Source organism: Podarcis bocagei (genome assembly GCF_964188305.1).
Source record: "Podarcis bocagei genome assembly, chromosome: Z".
Classification (NCBI taxonomy): Eukaryota; Metazoa; Chordata; class Lepidosauria; order Squamata; family Lacertidae; genus Podarcis; species Podarcis bocagei.
In genome coordinates, this window is record NC_138140.1 from 1126618 (window position 1) to 1144437 (window position 17820).

At 48.5% G+C, this 17820-nt stretch overlaps 1 long non-coding RNA gene across 1 annotated transcript in view; it reads right to left on the minus strand.

Moving 5' to 3' along the window:
* LOC308579101 overlaps positions 1-16758 on the minus strand; it is a 32319-nt gene extending 15561 nt beyond the window's left edge. The window contains exons 1-2 of the long non-coding RNA XR_014004285.1: positions 16309-16758; positions 1725-2156 (exon numbers count right to left, since the gene is read on the minus strand). This is a non-coding gene — a long non-coding RNA (uncharacterized lncRNA). The remainder of the gene's footprint in view (positions 1-1724; positions 2157-16308) is intronic.
* Positions 16759-17820: the final 1062 nt, after the last annotated feature.

Consider the following 17820-nt stretch of genomic DNA (forward strand, 5'->3'; position numbering starts at 1 on the left):
TGATCTGAGCTGCCTTCCCTCACGCTGAGGGAGACCAGGGCGGCCGATTGTGAGGCGCTGCCTTCCCCTCATGCTGAGGGGGACCGGGCAGCTGACTGTCCTCCCTTCAAGGCCCTGTAGCCCTACCTTCCCCTGGCAATGGGGCGGAGCAGCTTTTCTCAGTCAGCAGGAAAGCAGCAGCAGCAGCAGCAGCCACAGTGGATGTGCATCTTTTCGGGCTGCTCTGCTGATGCCCCCCTCCCTCCCCTCCCTCCCCTCCCCTCCCCCTCACTTCCTCCTGCTTCCCATCCAATCTCTGGGCTGTTCCTTCCCTCATCCCCATGCCTGATCTCCAGTTTCAGACATCATGATATTATTATTATTATTATTATTATTATTATTATTATTATTATTATTATTATTACAGTATTATTATTATTATTATTATTATTATTATTATTATTATTATTATACCTCCCTGTACCCCGGGGTCTCAGGGCAGTTCACAGAATAAATATATATATCAGAATATCATGGAGTTCAGTTGCTGATATGGTGTTCAATTGCTCAGCCCTAGTCTGTTTTTTAGTATACCTGAAATCCTTTGTTTATTAGGGGCTACCTCACATTTTGTTCATGAAATTGCGTTGCAGAGATAACTACCACAGAGTTATCAACATTTTCCAAAGGTGGAGGGTGTCCCCGTGGCTTAGTGTTTGAAAAATAGGGGGTCCTCAGTAATTAGGTAATTGGGAACCACTGGTGTGTGCCAAAACCCCTGGAGTCACCCTGTGGCTAGCAGGTGAGGGGGAGAGAGGAAGTATCCCTTTACTCCCAGAGCCTCTGTACTGAATAGGCCTGAAGGAGGAGAGCTTACAAGCTCTTTTTGCACTGGATAACCCAAGCAGACTCAGGATAAAAGAGCTTTTGAGATCTCTGCCTTGCTTAGGGGACAAGGTCTGCTCTGGTGCTGGAAAGCTGGGAATGTTCATGCAAGATCTCAGGTGGCCCCACAAGATCTCTCAAGAGCACCCCAGAGCCCATACAGTGAGTGGGTCTTGCCCTGTAAGGAAGACAGATATCTTTAAAGGCCTTTCCACACTGCGTAACTCCAAGCTCTTTTAAAAAGAACTTTCTCCTCCGTGCTTGGACTTGTGCAACTTCAGCCAGATCACCTGCAAGTGTGCATGGTTGAAACTGTGCAAGTTAAATGCACATACAATGTGGTCATATTGGGAAATGAAACAAATGAGACCGGAAATAAAATGCCGCACTAAATGCTGCAGAGAAATGGATTATTGGTGAGCCTTTTTGCACCTCATGCACCTGGCAAAACCAAGGTTTACCACAGGTGGCTCTTCACATACGTGAGCATCTGCAGTCATGTCCTCTTGCTCTTCATGCTTTGCAGGAAACCCCTGCTGGTGCCATGAAAGGCCTCTGTGGGGAGCGCATTGGCAAGCCCCATTTTAACATATCTATGTTCTCCGCCCTGGAACCTCAAGCAGAACTGAAATAATAAAAAAACAAAGTGGAGACCCGCAACGTTTTGTTGAAGTCTCACTTGTTTCATCTTATTTCAAAAGGGAGGGAGAGGCAGTTTCTCAGCTTAGAGGTCCCATTTAGAGATTATAAATGGATTTGGTGGCAAGGCTGTGGATTCCCAAGGCACATAGGGAGGGGCAGCGCATCCCCACCCTTCCAATATTGCCCCATTGCCCTACCCTTGCTGAAGCCTCCCTTACCTGGGCTGCCTGGTGGTGCCCATGAAATGGCAACAACAGCAGTGAGTTCTGGCCAGATCTCATGAGATATCAGCAAGATTTCACGAGGCGTCTCCAGAAGCTGCTGCCACCACCACTTCTTCTCCAGAGACCGACACCCAACAGGAGAGCTGCCTCTGGGGGTTCCACTGCCCAGGGTTGCTGCCTCAGCCCACCTGGCTAGCATCTGACCTGTGGAGCATGTACTTCCTGCAATCAACGTTGCCTCCTTGTTTTCCTGAACTCAGAGTCTTGGTGTGATTGTGTCCCAGGGCGAAGAGTGCTCCTCCCAAAGGGATTCAGTGTGCAGTGCAGTTTCTGTTGGTGCATTTAAACTCCAGGCGCCATCAGAGTGCAGGGGCCATTCTGGCTAGACCGCTAGAGGTCAACAATAGGTAACAACAATGTGAGCACCTGGGGATGAAGGCAGGCAAAGGTGAGGCCAAGCAGTAAGTAACGAATTACGATTGATAACCTGCTGATCTGTTGTTGTTGCTGTTATTATTTTGGCTGCAAAAGGAACCACAAAAATGATGAAGGAATTGGAATAATCCTACCCCTCCCACTACAAGGAAAAGATTAAATATAATTTTGGAAGAAGGGGAGACATGAGTGAGTTGTATGAAATTTTGCATGATGTGGAGAAAGCAAATGGAGGGTTTTCTCCCTGTCTCATACAAAGAGAACTTGGAGTCATCCGGTGAAGGTGAATGTTGTGGCGTTCAGGACAAACTTCTTCACACAGCATGGGAGTCAGAGCATAGTTACAAGTAACTCACCGTTAAACTGTGGAACTCCCTCCCGCTGGAGGCAGCAATGGCCACCAACTTTGTTGGTTTAAAAAAAGAGGATTGGCAACGGTAGAAGAATGGCAGATGAAGATGATGGACTTTATGGAGCTGGCTGATCTCACTGGGAGAATCCGTGACCAGAAAGAAGAGGAATATCAAGAAGACTGGAAGAAATTTAAAGACTATTTGAATAAATACAGTGGTGCCTCACAAGACAAAATTAATCCGTTCCACGAGTCTCTTCGTCTTGCGGTTTTTTTCGTCTTGCGAAGCACGGCTATTAGCGGCTTAGCGGCTATTAGCGGCTTAGCGGCTATTAACGGCTTAGCGGCTTAGCGGCTTTAAGAAAAAGCAAACAAACTCGCAAGAACTCGCAAGACGTTTCGTCTTGCGAAGCAAGCCCATAGGGAAATTCGTCTTGCGGAAAGACTCAAAAAATGGAAAACTCTTTCGTCTAGCGAGTTTTTCGTCTTGCGAGGCATTCGTCTTGCGGGGCACCACTGTATTGGAAACTGCTAAATTCAATTACAAGGAAATTCAGTTGGAAGAGATTAGAGGAAGTCAAGTAATATGTTTATGAAGTTGGAGTTTAATCACTTAATTAAGTCTTATTTATGTATGTGGTGGTATATGTGGGGTTTGTAATACTTTAATTTCTTCATGTTCTTTTTTCTTATTTTTTCTTATTGCTTTTTCTTTCTTTGTTATGTTAAAGTTAAGTCTTTGTATGAAACTGAATAAATATCATAGGGGGAAAAAGAGGATTGGGCAAATTCATGAAAGACAAGGGCTATCGATGGCTGCTAGGCAGCACGGCTATACTGTATTCTGCATCCGCTGTCAGAGGTATCCTCGCAGGTGGGAGAGTGCTGTTGTTCTCGTGTCCAGCTTGCAGGCTTCCCAGAGGGACATCTGGCTGTGAGAACAGGACGCCGGGCTATTGGCCTGATCCTTATGCCTTATGCTCTTATACTCTTGCACTCAGGTTGCGCTTTGCGGCTTCCTACAGGCTCCCGGCTTGCCGCTGTGAGAACAGAATGGTGAGCAAGATGGGCTCCCCTTGCTGTAATGCAAAAGGGCCCTTCTCCCTATCAGCCAGGCTCACTGTCTTGCTTTGCCTGGGCACAGAAGCCTCTGCCTTCCTCTCCCTCCTGCTTGGCACCGCAGCCCAAGTCTCTCCCCCCAATAGCCCCCTCAGTCACTCCCTTAAAAACCTCCCTGAGCTTTGCACCTCCTTCTCGCAGGCTGCCCAGCCGCCCGCAATGGCAGCCTGGCCCTCCTTGACCAGCTGGCGTCTGCCTGGCGCAGCTGACGGCCCGGGCTTCCTTCGTCTTGCTTTCTGGTGGCAGGGTTCCTTCCGCCACCGTCCTCCGTGGCCAAAGAGGTGCGAGTGTGTTGGCGAAGCTGAGACAGACAGCGCGATCGATGTGGCAAATCCCCCGTCCCTTCCCCGGCAGCTGTAGCCCAATTAAACCCAACAGTGCACAGGTGTTTGCCGTAATGACTTTAACACGAAAAAAGCAAGGCTCCCTTTAGGGCCTTTAAAAGAAGAAATGTAGAGCTCTTAACGTTTTATATACCAACGACATCAAACCAAAGTAGGAAATAATAAAGAGGGGGAGGGGGAGGGGTGGCAAAGGGACCACGTGACACGCCGTGGCAGCCTCAGCCAGGTGCTAATTAAACAAGAGCCAGCGGAAAGGAGGAGGCGCAGTTCTCCTGCCCCCAAGGGATGGTCCCACTCTGGGGAAAGCCGGAAGCACAGCAGCCTCCAGGATTGTGGGCTTGTTTCGTGATGGCTGCCTCACCTTGCAGCGCCAGTTCAGTGACTCAGCATCACCCACTGCGAGGGCGGGAGCTGGGAGGCAACAGAGAGGCAGTTTGCCAAGCTGGGTGGACACAGACCCAGGCCACATCCATACCACCTGTTTAAAGCACTCAGAAACCTATTTGAACAGACGTGGCCTCCCCTAAATAATTATGGGACCTGTAGTTTGTTGAGGGTTCTGGGAGTTGTTAGGAGCCCCCTCCCCCCTTCCTTCCAGAGCTACAATTCCCAGTTCCCTGGAAAGAAGAATCAACTGTTAAGCAGTCTGGGAACTGTAGTTCAGTGAGCTGGGAGCTATTTCCAGAGGGCTTGGGCTGCCTCACTAAAAGTCCACTTTTCAGAACAAGCTAAGCATATCTCTGGGGCATGCGGCACCCTCCATGGTAGCAGCACAGTTAGCAGACAGAGATATATGGGGGAGGCAATCCCTTAGGTAAGCTGATCCCAAATCGCTTAGGGCTTCAAATGCAAAAGGCAAAAGACTGGAAGTTCTCTACAGCCTACCCTGTGTCTGCCCTCAGGTATGATGGGGAAGGTGCTCTCATATTGCCTGGGTAGTCCTGGTGAAATAGAAGAGTTCTCAGGAAGGGTTTAAAAGTGAACAGAAGTTGCCTATAGGCACAGAATGTTCCATGAGGCTGGACTGATAATGCCAAAGGCTTGTTTATTTGTTGTTGTCCAAAGAGCGTCACCAACTTGGGGAACAACCAGAGAAGCCCCCGCAGATGATCTTAGTGAGCGAGCAAGGAGAGAAAGGTTCAGGCGGTCCCTGAGGTACCCTGGACCTAAATTGTTTGGTGCTTTGTAAATTAAGCCAAGGGCCTTAGTAATAGATGGGTAGCCAGAGCAGACGCTTTAAAAGGGTTGGCACATCTTGTTGGCCAGGTGGCCCCTCAGCAGTCCGGCTGCCGCATACTGTACCAGGTGGAGCTTCTGAATCAACCCAAGGGCAGCCCCACACAAAGCGCATTGCAGTATTCCAGCTTTGGGCCTACCAATGCATGTGGAATTGTGGGGGCACAATCTGTCACAGGCAGCAAAAAACCTTGGGTCACCCCCTGTTGGAACAGGCCTCCTGTCCCACTGAATGGTTCACAGAAGGATTGTCATTGCCTCTTCACCAACGCCAAACGATGCAAGAGTCAAAAGCTCCTGCTGTACTTTGAGCAAGGCCTCTAGGGCTTCAGCTAAAGGAAAGACACCAGTGTGAGTTGAGCTGGGATGGGATTCAAGAACGCTCACTAACCATCAACATCTCCAGTGTTGTCAGACTTCGCATTTTATATGGCGAAACACATTTTAGTCCAGGGGTCGGCAAACTAAGGCCTGTGGGCTGGATCAGGTCCAATTGCCCTCTGGATCCAGCCCATGGACAGTTCTGGAGTCGCCACCTGGATTGGCACAATCACCTTTTTTTAAAAAAAAAAAATTCGGCACCATTTCCCCCTGTGATCCCCCCCCACACACACACACACTGCGGCACCGGTGCCTCCCTTCTCCCTCCCTCTTCCTGGCTTCTCCCTGCCCTATGGAGGAAGGGGGTTGGGCTTTAATAGGAAGCCACGCTGCCCACTGGGGAAAGCTGGCACGGAAAGGAGTGGCGCCACCACCACCGCTGGCTCCCAACCGCAGGCAGAGGGGCGGAGAAGGTAGGCAGGGGGAGGGGAGGGCTGAGAGAGGTGGGGGAGAGAGAAGCCCCCTCCGTCGTGTGTGTGTACACACACATGCACACGTGTGCAGTCCGGCCTGCAAAAAGGACTGGGGGACAGTGAACCGGCCCCCTCCCCAAAAAGTTTTCTGACCCCTGTTTTAGCCCATTCATCTGCAAGGTTTATAGTTTGTTTTTCTTCCTTGAGGGAAGTGGTTCTCTACATGAAGAACCCTCACCACTCCATTGCAAACTAAGCTTCAAGAGGAACAGTTGAGGGAGCTGAACATGTTTAGCCTGGAGAATGGAAAACTGGAGAAGATACAGCAGCCATCTTCAAACTCCTGAAGGGTTGTCCCATGGAAGATGGAGCAAGCTTGTTTTCTTCTGCCCCAGAGAGCAGGACCTGAACCAATGGATTCAAATTGCAAGCAAGGCCCTAAACCTTAGGAAGAAGTTTCTGGCGGTAAGAGCTGTCCAGTAGTGGAACAGACTCCCACAGAAGGTGATGGACTCCCATTCCTTGGAGTTTGGTCCTCTGTAAGGGATTCTTAAGCTGTGATTCCTGCATCGATTCTGTGGGTGGGTGTGCATTGTGTTGGGGACTCTCATTTGCTCCGAGACCCATCTACTCCGTCTTCCACCGGCAGCTCTGAAGAGCTCCCTAGGGGCCTACCCCCTTCTTGCTCTCCCCAAACCCTTTCTCAACAAACGCAGGCAGTGATAATGTGCCTCTGGGCAATGAGTGCAGATGGCGCCAGTCTCCCTTCATCAAGAAGCAACACCTGAAGGAAGCCAACAGAGCGACATGGCGCACATCACAACATTTCCCTTCCCTTCCCCTCCATCTCCATTTCAATTTATAGTTCACACAAGCAGCTTAAACATGCCGATTTGAGATCAAAACAGAACTGGGGGGGGGAGAGACTTCAGAGCATCTGTTCTATAGGAGGATGCCGTGTGCCTGGATATAATTTTAGACGAACGTGTTATAAACAAGATCTGTGGAACTTCGCAGATCATGGCGAGCTGTTGGGACGGGTGCTTGTGGGGCTGACTTACAGATTAAGTGTATAAAATGTTTAGCACGGAGCTGTGAAGTCAACTTTTCGTTTGTTTTAAGAAATATTTGAGGCAGGTCAGAAAGGAGAGAAGACGAGTCCTTTCATGGGTGAGCCAAAACAACTGAGGAACAGAAGGAAGCAGGCGCTTATCAACAGGCAAGTGTAAGAAAGGCCTTTTCAGATCAGGTTAAGGTCAATCCAGACCAATTTAGCACAACATGGTGCCCTCCAGATGTTTTGGATTACAACTCCCAATCTGGCTGGAGGAGGAGGAGGAGGAGGAGGAGGAGGAGGAGGAGGAGGAGGAAGAACAACAACAACAACAACAATTTATTTTCCCCCCGCCCATCTGGTTGGGTTTCCCCCTTGAGCAGGGGGAAGATTTTCACTGTAAGACAAAGCCTTTGGCCATTTCCAGCTGGCATTGGTAGATACAGTTCCATATTTAAAATAGTTCAAACCCATCTTCCAGGGCAGACTGTCCTCCCAATGATTTTTGCAAAGGTTTAACACATGCAACGTAAGCGTGTTGTTGTTGTTTATAACCCCTCCACTAATTTTATAAGCAGCATTTTTTATTCATTTTTAATGTCAACATTAAGCAGTGTAAGAGGATAAGAAGAGCCTGGCTGCTGGATCGAGGCCCGTGTAGCCCAGCCTTGTGCTCTCGCAGGGCCAGCCAGACGCCTCTTTGCAGTGGCTCTCAAAGGGTGTGAGACCTGCCACACTGGTGCGTCAGGAGAAGATGGCAAGTGTGGCAGGGAGATTCAAGGGCAACCGAAGAAACATTTAAACACCTCAGTGTATGGTATCAAAATAAATTTTATCATTTGCTTAATATGGATAAATATCTTCTAAAAATGAAGCACAGCTAGGAGTTGTTTCTTTTTGTTTTCCACCATGTATGTTATCAATAAAAAAATTCAATGTAGCACGAGCAAATTTTTATTCTGAAAGTGTGGCCCAGAGAAGAAAGTTTGAGAACCGCTGCTGCCTCAATGGGAAACCTGCAAGCGGGATTCGCGCACAAAAGCATTCTTCCCTCCTGTGGTCTTCAGAAACATTGCAGAGCATGGACGTCACATGCCATTGATAGCCCTCTCCTCCTCCTCCTCCTCCTCCATGAATTTGTCCAATTCTCTTTTAACGCCATCCAAGTTGGTGGCCAACATTGTCTCCTGCTGGAGCCTCCATTTCCATTTGTGTACTGCTTGAAGATATACTGCTGAGTTGGGTATAAAAACAGCTTTTTAGGTCCTCTGAAGACCAGCAATGATAGGGCCAGACATATTTCCCTAGGACAGGTGGATCAGAGGTGAGAGGTCACCACTGAAAAGGACCTGAACAATGGGTACTCACCAGCCTAACACCTTTCACTGGTGACCCAAAATTCAGGGCCCCTGAAGCAGAACTCAAGACTCAGGGAGGTGCATTTGGGTGCAGGCAGCACTTCAGACAAGACCCTCACAGACCTTCTGGTGAGGAATGAGTGTGGGTGGCCACTCTGCTCCCACCCTGGGCTTCCCAGAGGCACCTGGGTTGCTCATGGTGTGAGCAGAATGTTGGTGTCACCCAGCAGGGCTCTTCTTATAATGTGGCGTGTGAAATTATGCACGGAGAAAGCGAATGGGGAAAAGCTCCTCTTCCTCTCTTCTATAACAGTAGACCAGGGGTTAGCATACTTACTGCGTCTCCAGCAGCAATTGAGTGGTGAACTGGAGGGCGGGGGAGCGAGTGCCCATATGCATGTGGACATGCTATTTCCGGCACACTTCCGGGTCAGAGGAGCAACGGAAATAGCTTGCACATGTGCACAAACTATTTCTGATGCTCCTCTGACCTGGAAGTGGGCAGCCGTGCGGCGCAGCACCAGTGAGAGCAGGTGGCGGCAGCGGGCGGGGGCACCGCGGGCTGGATAAATGAGTCCCTCAGGCTTTATCCAGTCCGCAGGCCTTAGTTTGGGGACCCCTGCACTAGACCTCATGGGCATCCAATGAAGCTGAATGTTGCAGGGTTCAGGACACATAAAGGTAAAGAGACCCCTGACCATTAGGTCCAGTCGCAGACGACTCTGGGGTTGCACGCTCATCTTGCTCTATAGGCCAAGGGAGCCGGTGTTTGTCTGCAGACAGCTTCTGGGTCATGTGGCCAGCATGACTAAGCCGCTTCTGGCGAACCAGAGCAGCTCACAAAAACGCCGTTTACCTTCCCGCAAGAGCAGTACCTATTTATCTACTTGCACTTCGTGCTTTCGAACTGCTAAGTTGGCAGAAGCAGGGACCGAGCAACAGGAGCTCACCCTGTCGCAGGGATTCGAACCGCCAACCTTCTGATCTGCAAGCCCTAGGCTCAGTGGTTTAGACCACAGCACCACCCATGTCCCAGGACACATAAAAGGAAGTCCTTATTCATGCAGACCATAGTTGAACCATGGAACTCGCTCTCACAGGAAGCGGGAAAGGCCACCCACTTAGATGGCTTCAAAAGAGGATTGGACAAATTCATAGAGAGGGCTGTCAACAGCTGCTTGCCACACTGACTCTGCTCTGCCTCCACAGCTGGAGGCAGGAATGCTTCTTCATGCCAGTTGCTGGAAACTGGCAAAAGGGGGTGTGTGGCTCTTGCTTGGCTCTTGCTTGCAGGTTTCCCCCAGGCATCTGGTTGGTTGCCATGAGAATGGGATGTTGGACTGGATGGGTCCCCTTTGGCCTGATCCAGCAGGGCTCTTCTTAGGTTCTTATGCAGGCGTCAGCAAACTTTTTCAGCAGGGGACCAGTCCACCATCCCTCAGACCTTGTGGTGGGCCGGACTATATTTGGGGGGGGGGGAATAGGAATGAATTCCTATGCCCCACAAATAACCCAGAGATGCATTTTAAATAAAAGGGCACATTCTACTCATGTAAAAACACACTGACTCTTGGACCGTCCGTGGGCTGGATTAAGAAGGCGATTGGGCCGGATCCGGCCCCCGGGCCTTAGTTTGCCTACCCATGTTCTTATGGCTTTAAAGGCCAGAATTAGCACATTAAACTGGGGTGCAGAAAAATGAATGTGAGTCGTGTGGAATTGTTGCAATATGGACAGATACCTGTCTCTCCTGCCCATGGTGGCCCCCTGCAACTTGGTTCTGTTGGTGATGCAATTGCCAAGCTGAAAACTGTTCAAATCTCCCCTCTCCCCCACTTTGCAGCTTTTCAAAATGACATTGTATTTACATTTTGATTCCCACCCCCACCCCCCAAAAAAGCAATGAAAGAAAAGGAAAACACTTTTTGTACTGAAATATTGAAAATGTCAAAACTTGTTTCTGCTTTCCTCCGGCAGTGACAGATGTTGGTATCCTCAGTTGTGAAACGACACGTCAAAATGTCTAGTGAAAACATCAAACACAAGCAGCGGCACCGGAGAGGATTCGAAGCTGTGCTCCTTGGAGCAACTGGATCAGGAAGGATGAACTGAGAGGTGGGGAGGGGTAGGGATGAGAGGGTGATGGGGGTCTTGCCATGGCAAGAAGGCCAGGCATGTGGGGGGGGGGGAGACTGAGTGAGGAGGAGGAGGAAGGTTATCTGGTTCCAGGGCTCTGATGAAAAAGGGCCTGTTCTGGGCCTTTGCTTTTGCTCTCCATTTTTTGCACTGAGTTGCTGGGGACAAATCTGATTCCATTTGCATTTAGAGGCAGACCTACCTCATCTGCACTTTCCTAAGCAATATGCAAACCGAAAAACACCACCATCTTTCGAAATTCACACTTTTCTGAATTTTGCAACACAGTTCTCCGACCAAGTAATGTGCACATATTAGAGAAAATAACATTAAGGGGGTTATGATATACAGTGGTACCTTGGGTTACATACGCTTCAGGTTACATATGCTTCAGGTTACAGACTCCGCTAACCCAGAAATATTACCTCGGGTTAAGAACTTTGCTTCAGGATGAGAACAGAAATCGTGCGGCCGCAGCGGGAGGCCCTATTAGCTAAAGTGGTGCTTCAGATTAAGAACAGTTTCAGGTTAAGAACGGACCTCCGGAACGAATTAAGTACTTAACCTGAGGTACCACTGTATAGCGGGACGCGGGTGGAGCTGTGAGTAAAACCTCAGTGCCTAGGACTTGCCAATCGTATTGTCGGCGGTTCGAATCCCCATGACGGGGTGAGCTCCCGTCGTTCGGTCCCAGCTCCTGCCCACCTAGCAGTTCGAAAGCACCCCTAAGTGCAAGTAGATAAATAGGGACTGCTTTATAGCGGGAAGGTAAACGGCGTTTCCGTGCGCTACGCTGGTGCCGGCTCGTCAGAGCAGCTTCGTCACGCTGGCCCGGAAGTGTCTTCGGACGGCGCTGGCTCCCGGCCTCTTAAGCGAGATGAGCACGCAACCCCAGAGTCGGACACGACTGGCCCGTACAGGCAGGGGTACCTTTACCTTTACCTTACCACTGTATATGGCTTTTAATCCTATTAAGGCAGAGTCCACTGAAGCCAGGATGGCCAAGGACCTGGGAGACCAGGGTTCAAATCTCTACCTGGCCATGGAGCTCTAGACCTGTGACCCCTGGCGACCAGTCGCTACCTCTCAGCCCAACCTACCTCACAGGGTTATTGTGGGAATTAAGTGAGGAGTGGGGGGAACCATTGCATGCAGTCTTGAGCTCCCTGGAAAAAAAGGCAAGATAGAAATGCAACAACAACAACAGCAAAGGAAATACTTGACCAAAATGTGTACATTTGGCAAAATTACATACAGATTTGTGTATATGTGTAGAAATTCACTGATTAATTTTGTGAGGGGTTTTTTTTAAGCACAATCTGATTTGGAAATGCAGAGAAATGAACTGAAGATAGGAAGAAATGAGAAATTGATAGAAACTGAAACCTTCATATTTGCCTTCCCCAGGTCACAGAATGCTTCCAGTGCTTCATCCTGCAAAGGGGTCACTGGCAATAGGTTGTATGAAATAACTAGAACCCCCAAGAATGATTATTATTTTGTGGAGTGGGGGCAATACAGTCTAGCATTTGGATGACAATGATATTGTGTGGATGCAGTACAAACAAACCCCCTACTGGAAGCACCCGTGGAGCTGTCTCATCCAGTTGGGTTTCCTTCCGAGGGCCTACAGATCCACCTTCCTAATCCACATCAACATCAGCCTGCGATGGAAACACCAGAGGGAGTGAGGAACAGGCCAAAGAGCCCCTTGGGCTACCAGCTCCAGGCCACAAGATACATTTTCCTATCTTGAAGAAAACTCCAATTTATGGGAGAGGTTGTGGAAAGAGGATTTAAAATTTACGGCTTGTTGTGTATTGAAGGAAAACTATATGAAAGTGATGTACAGTTGGTGTTTGACTCCAGTAAAGTTGACAAAAATGTACAAAAATGCATCTAAGTTATGTTGGAAATGTAAGAATAGGGAGGGTACCTTTTACCATATGTGGTGGTCATGTAAGGTAGTAAAGGGCTTCTGGGAAATGATATATAATGAATTGAAAAAATGTTTAAGATAACATTTACTAAAAAAAACCAGAAGCCTTTTTACTAGGCTTAACAGGAGAAGAAATACCATGAGACCTAAAAAGACTTTGTGTATATGACAACATTTGCCCAGGTGTGGAAGGAAGAGAAGGTCCCTAAAAAAGAAGAGTGGATTACCAAACTGATGGACTATGCCAAAATGGCAAAGACGACCTTGAAGATCAGATACCAAGGTGACAAAAAAATTAATCAAGAATGGGGAAAATTTGTAGAATACCTTAAAAACCACTGTACTGTAGTTACTTAGAAACATTAACCGAATTGATATAACATTTATGAAGTAAAATGGACTAAAGTAGTAAATAGGGAGATGAAATAGAATGAATAAATATAATTATATGCAAGAAAAGAGGGTAAAATATGGAAACCGGGTGGGGGGGTGGGGGGAAGTCCGAGGGATTTGTATAATCTCAGTACTGTATATATGAAAAACGTTTGGAGTGCATGGAAATAATGTTAATTTAAAAAACTGAAAATTAAAAAAAATGAAAAGAAAAGAAAACTCCAAAATCCACCGCTGGGCAACACCTTCATTTTGGACCAGCCAAAATGTCACAAAAGAGAAAGTGGTGCTTTTGAGTTCTCCAAAGCCTTTTCATCAGGCTGGGATGTTATGCAAATCAGGAGGGAGGGAAGGAGAAAAGAAGGAAAAACAGGAAGCAAATAAGTGCAAGAATTAGGCTGGGTGTTGAAGCAGACTGATTCCAGCCTCTGTTTGGAGCTGTAGCGATTAGGCTGGATTCTGGAAGCAATGGCTGCTTCTCATTCTTGAAAATGCAAAAGCCAGCTGTTACCCAGCCTTGTGTGAAATACACAAGTTCCTGGTTAGGCAGAGAGCAGAAACAGAGACAAAGGGCAAAAAAGTCCTCTTTTTTGGGGCAGAGAAAGCTGCTTCCCATCATCCGGCCTCTTCTTTCCTTCCTTTTAATCTGGGGGTGCCAAAGATGGATCACGCAGGCTGCTCTACACACAAGGAATGTGCTCTGTTTTAAGTTTCCAGTCCTCATTGAGGTAAGTGGGTGGGCAACTCCAGCTGAAACATCAGAAGCAAAAAGGGAAAAAGGAAGAGGCAGGGGCAGGGCTCGCCTCCCCAAACTATTCCAGCACCACCACCACCCATGTCCTGCTCATGTGCTTTCCATTGGGGCCATGTGGTTGGCGACTGTGGGCAACTGGATGATGGACTAGATAGGCTCAGTTCAGCTTGATCCAGCAAGATCCATCTTACGCTCTTAAGCTGTAGAGAGATAGATGAAGACAGGAACAGATATCTGAATGGTGCCGGCAATGCTTTTAAAAAGATGTTGTCCTTAGCAAACGTAGGTGGGAGAGGGCATTTGGGGTTCTGGCTCAGGCAGCAAAATGTCTTGGACTGGGACAGGGAAGGGGACAGGAGCTGGAAGAAATCATCCACAGTTCTTCACCACAGTCACCTTGTGTAGTGAAGTACCAGCATTCCCGGTCAGAGCACTTGCCCAGGGCAGCAAAGAGATCCCAGGTGTTGCAATAGAGTTAACTCTGCCCACCCAGCGTGGCCATTGACTCGCCTCATCTGGAAGGCCACCTGGGTGGTGACTGTCTTCTTTTGCCCTGGACCTTGGCTGCCTTAACTGCTGGCCTTGGCTTCTTGCTGCTCACTTGACAACTCAGCCCAGAGTGAACAAATGAAGAAAACTAAGCAGAACTGTGAAGACTGCACAACTGTGCAGACTAAGAGGCAACCTGAATATTTGCATTAATTGAAAGTGGTTGGAGGATCCAGTCTTCCCCAGCACATAATTTGGATTGCTCCTTGGCACTCCTCTCCCTCTCTATCCGGACCCCATCAGCCACTTCCACTTGTCAAATCACCTGCAATTTGAGCCAGAGAGCTGGCCAACTTCTCAGAGTTTATATTTAAATAAGCCCTTCTGCTGAACTCAGGCTTAAATATATCTCCCTTTAATCTGATAGCATGAGTGGAAACCCGCAGGAGGGAGGGAGGGAGGAGCCCACCAGGCAAAGGCATCTGTAGCAGCAACGACACTTGCAGCTACTGCAGGATTTCAGATGGTGCATTAGGGCAGGACCTTGCATTAATACTTGGGGGGGGGCTGGGGGGGCAACCCGGGATCTTTGGCTGTGTTTATTTCTTCACTAACAAAATGAATTTCAGTATGGACAAATGCCTGGTTCTTCACTTAGGCAGGAAGAACCAGCTGCACAAATATAAGATGAGGGACACCTGGCTTGATTTAGGGATCTTAGCGGACCACAAGCTTAACATGAGTCAAGTGTGATGCGGCAGCAAAAAAAGCGAATGCTATTCTAGGCTGCAGGGATGCAGGTGGCCCTGTGGGTTAAACCACAGAGCCTAGGACTTGCCAATCAGAAGATCGGCGGTTCGAATCCACGCAATGATGGGGTGAGCTTCCCGTTGCTCGGTCCCTGCTCCTGCCCACTTAGCAGTTCGAAAGCACGCCAAAGTGCAAGTAGATAAATAGGTACCGCTCCAGAGGGAAGGTAAACGGCGTTTCCGTGCGCTGCTCTGGTTCGCCAGAAGCGGCTTATTCATGCTGGCCACATGACCCGGAAGCTGTACGCCGGCTCCCTCGGCCAATAAAGATGAGCGCCGGAACCCCAGAGTCAGTCATGACTGGACCTAATGGTCAGGGGTCCCTTTACCTTTTTAAACTAGGCTGCATCAACAGAAGTCTAGTGTCAGATCCCACCTGGAATATCGTGTCCAATTCTGGACAGCACCATTCTAAGGCTTGTTGACACTTCTACTTATCCCACCACTTTCCACTGGGGAAACCCTCTCTTTACCATTGAATCAGAACAGGCATCCATCAGTTTTCCTGGGGAAATGGTGGGGCAAAGAGAAAACTGCTTGGGCCCTTGCTTTCTAGGCATAGGACAAGTGGAAGTGTGGGCAAGCCCTAAGAGGGATATTGGACAAACTGGAACATGTGCAAAGGAGGTCTGGAAACCAGGCCTTATGAGGAATGGTTGAAGGAGCTGGGTATGTTTAGCCTGGAAAAGAGAAGACTGAGAGGAGAAGGGATATCCATCTTCAAATACCTTAAGGGCTGCCACATAGAAGAGGGGGCATGCTTGTTTTCTCCTGCTCTGGAGGGTAGGACTCGAGGCAATGTTAGATGGCCATCCATCCTAGATACTTTGGCTGAGATTCCTGCCTTGCAGAAGGTTGAAGTAGATGGCGCTTGGGATTCCTTCCAACTCTACAGTTCTGTGATCCTAGTATCACAAATTGTGCCCCAGGGGTGCCATACTTTTTTCTAAGAAAGCTTTCAGGAATCGCATGCTAGTGGTGGGCGGAGCCAGAGGCAAAAGTGGGCGGAACAAGGAATGCAAATTTTTACCTTTACACAGTGGGGTAGTTTCTGCACATGCACTCCAGGCAGGAGGAGAGGAGGATGACCAAAATAATAATATTACAGTATATCAATTTATTTTTTTAAAAAAAAACCACACACACACACGTTTAGAACTTTTTACGATGTCTTAGGATTTGGATGGCTTTAAAAGAGGAGTGTGGCCAATTCAGTTTAGAACTTTTTACGATGTCTTAGGATTTGGATGGCTTTAAAAGAGGAGTGTGGCCAATTCAGTTTAGAACTTTTTACGATGTCTTAGGATTTGGATGGCTTTAAAAGAGGAGTGTGGCCAATTCACAGAGGTGACCCATGGCTACTTACCTGGGTGTCTCTGCTGTCTCTTCACAACCAGACTGCCTCTGAACGCCAGTTGCAGGGAATCACAGCTGAGCAGGGCTGGAGGAAATTGCCCTGGTTCATTGCAGGGGTGGTGGTTGTTGTTATATATATTCCACCTTTTCTGCTGGCAGGGACTGAAGACTGAATGATCCTTTGGGTCCCCTTGGACTCTGCAATTCTATGAGCCTTCCGCTGTACTCGGATCCCGCTTTTAGGGCTTCCCATTGGGTCATCCGGTTGGCCACTGTGAGCACAGGAGGCTGGACTAACTGCCCAGTGGCCTCACCCAGCGGGCTCTTGTTATGTGCCCCCCTTCCAGTAAACCAGCTAACTCCCTGCGCATAGACTAGCGCATGAGAGAGGAATGTTCAGACCCAGCCTCCTTTCTGAGGCAGACCTGTTTTGCCTGCCAAAGTTCCTTCAATTATGCTGTGTGTGTGTTCCGTGCTGTAAAAAGGATAAATCAGGGATGTATCTCAGGAAGTGTTTTCTCCATCTCAAACGCATCAAAAATATTGCTGACACTGATCCATAGCTGGGAATGTCATTTCTGAATAAACATGATGTCATTCCCGTTCCATTCATACTCCTCCTGGACAGCTGCTGTCAGCATCACTGAAGAAAAATGCCACCTCACCAGTGACAGCTGCCATTTGAGCTACTTTGTGGATCAGCCTTGCTGGGAGCGGAGAGTGGGAGGGGACAGAGCCACGGGCGGGCGGGGGGGGGCAGTCATGCAGATGCTATTTAAAGTATATTGCATCCCGGTGAGAAGTCCAAGAGCTCATCTGGGGCCAGAGCCACGTTCTGCTTAAACCAAGGCGGTGGCAGACAAGCAAACCACATTGCCTTGCTCTGCAGAGAGATTTAGTTCAGGGCACCAAATCTGAAGTTGCAGTTGTGGGTTTGCAGTGTGTGTGTCCGTTTGAAAGATGCCCTGAGACCCTTCACTTTATTGGAGTCCTACTGCTGAACTAGTCAGACACGTTTCTTTGTGAGACACGGCCTTGGCTGGCCACGTAAGTGTCCACGTCAGCCTCCAAAGAGAACCTGCGCTGCAAAAGCTACAACCGAGTGATGGGGCCCTGCAGGGTAAGGGGTTTCCTCCACCCACCTCACCTGGCTGCTAGAGAGAGGGGGTGAGAGCTGAGCTCAGGGTTGGACTTGGGAGAGTCTGCAGGGGAAGCACTGTAAGTCAGGAGCAGCCACTATCAATGCCTTTCTTTGTGCCGTGGCTTTCTGAACATAAAGGCGTGAAAAGAGCCCTGCTGTATCAGATAGAGGCCTGCCTGGTCCAAAATTCTCTTCTTACACTGGGCAGCTAAGTGCCCTTATGGGAAATAATAATAATAATAATAATAATAATAATAATAATAATAATAATAATTTATTATTTATACCCCGCCCATCTGGCTGGGCTTCCCCAGCCACTCTGGGCGGCTTCTAAAAATATATATATTAAAATACTGTAATACATCAAACATTAAAAGCTTC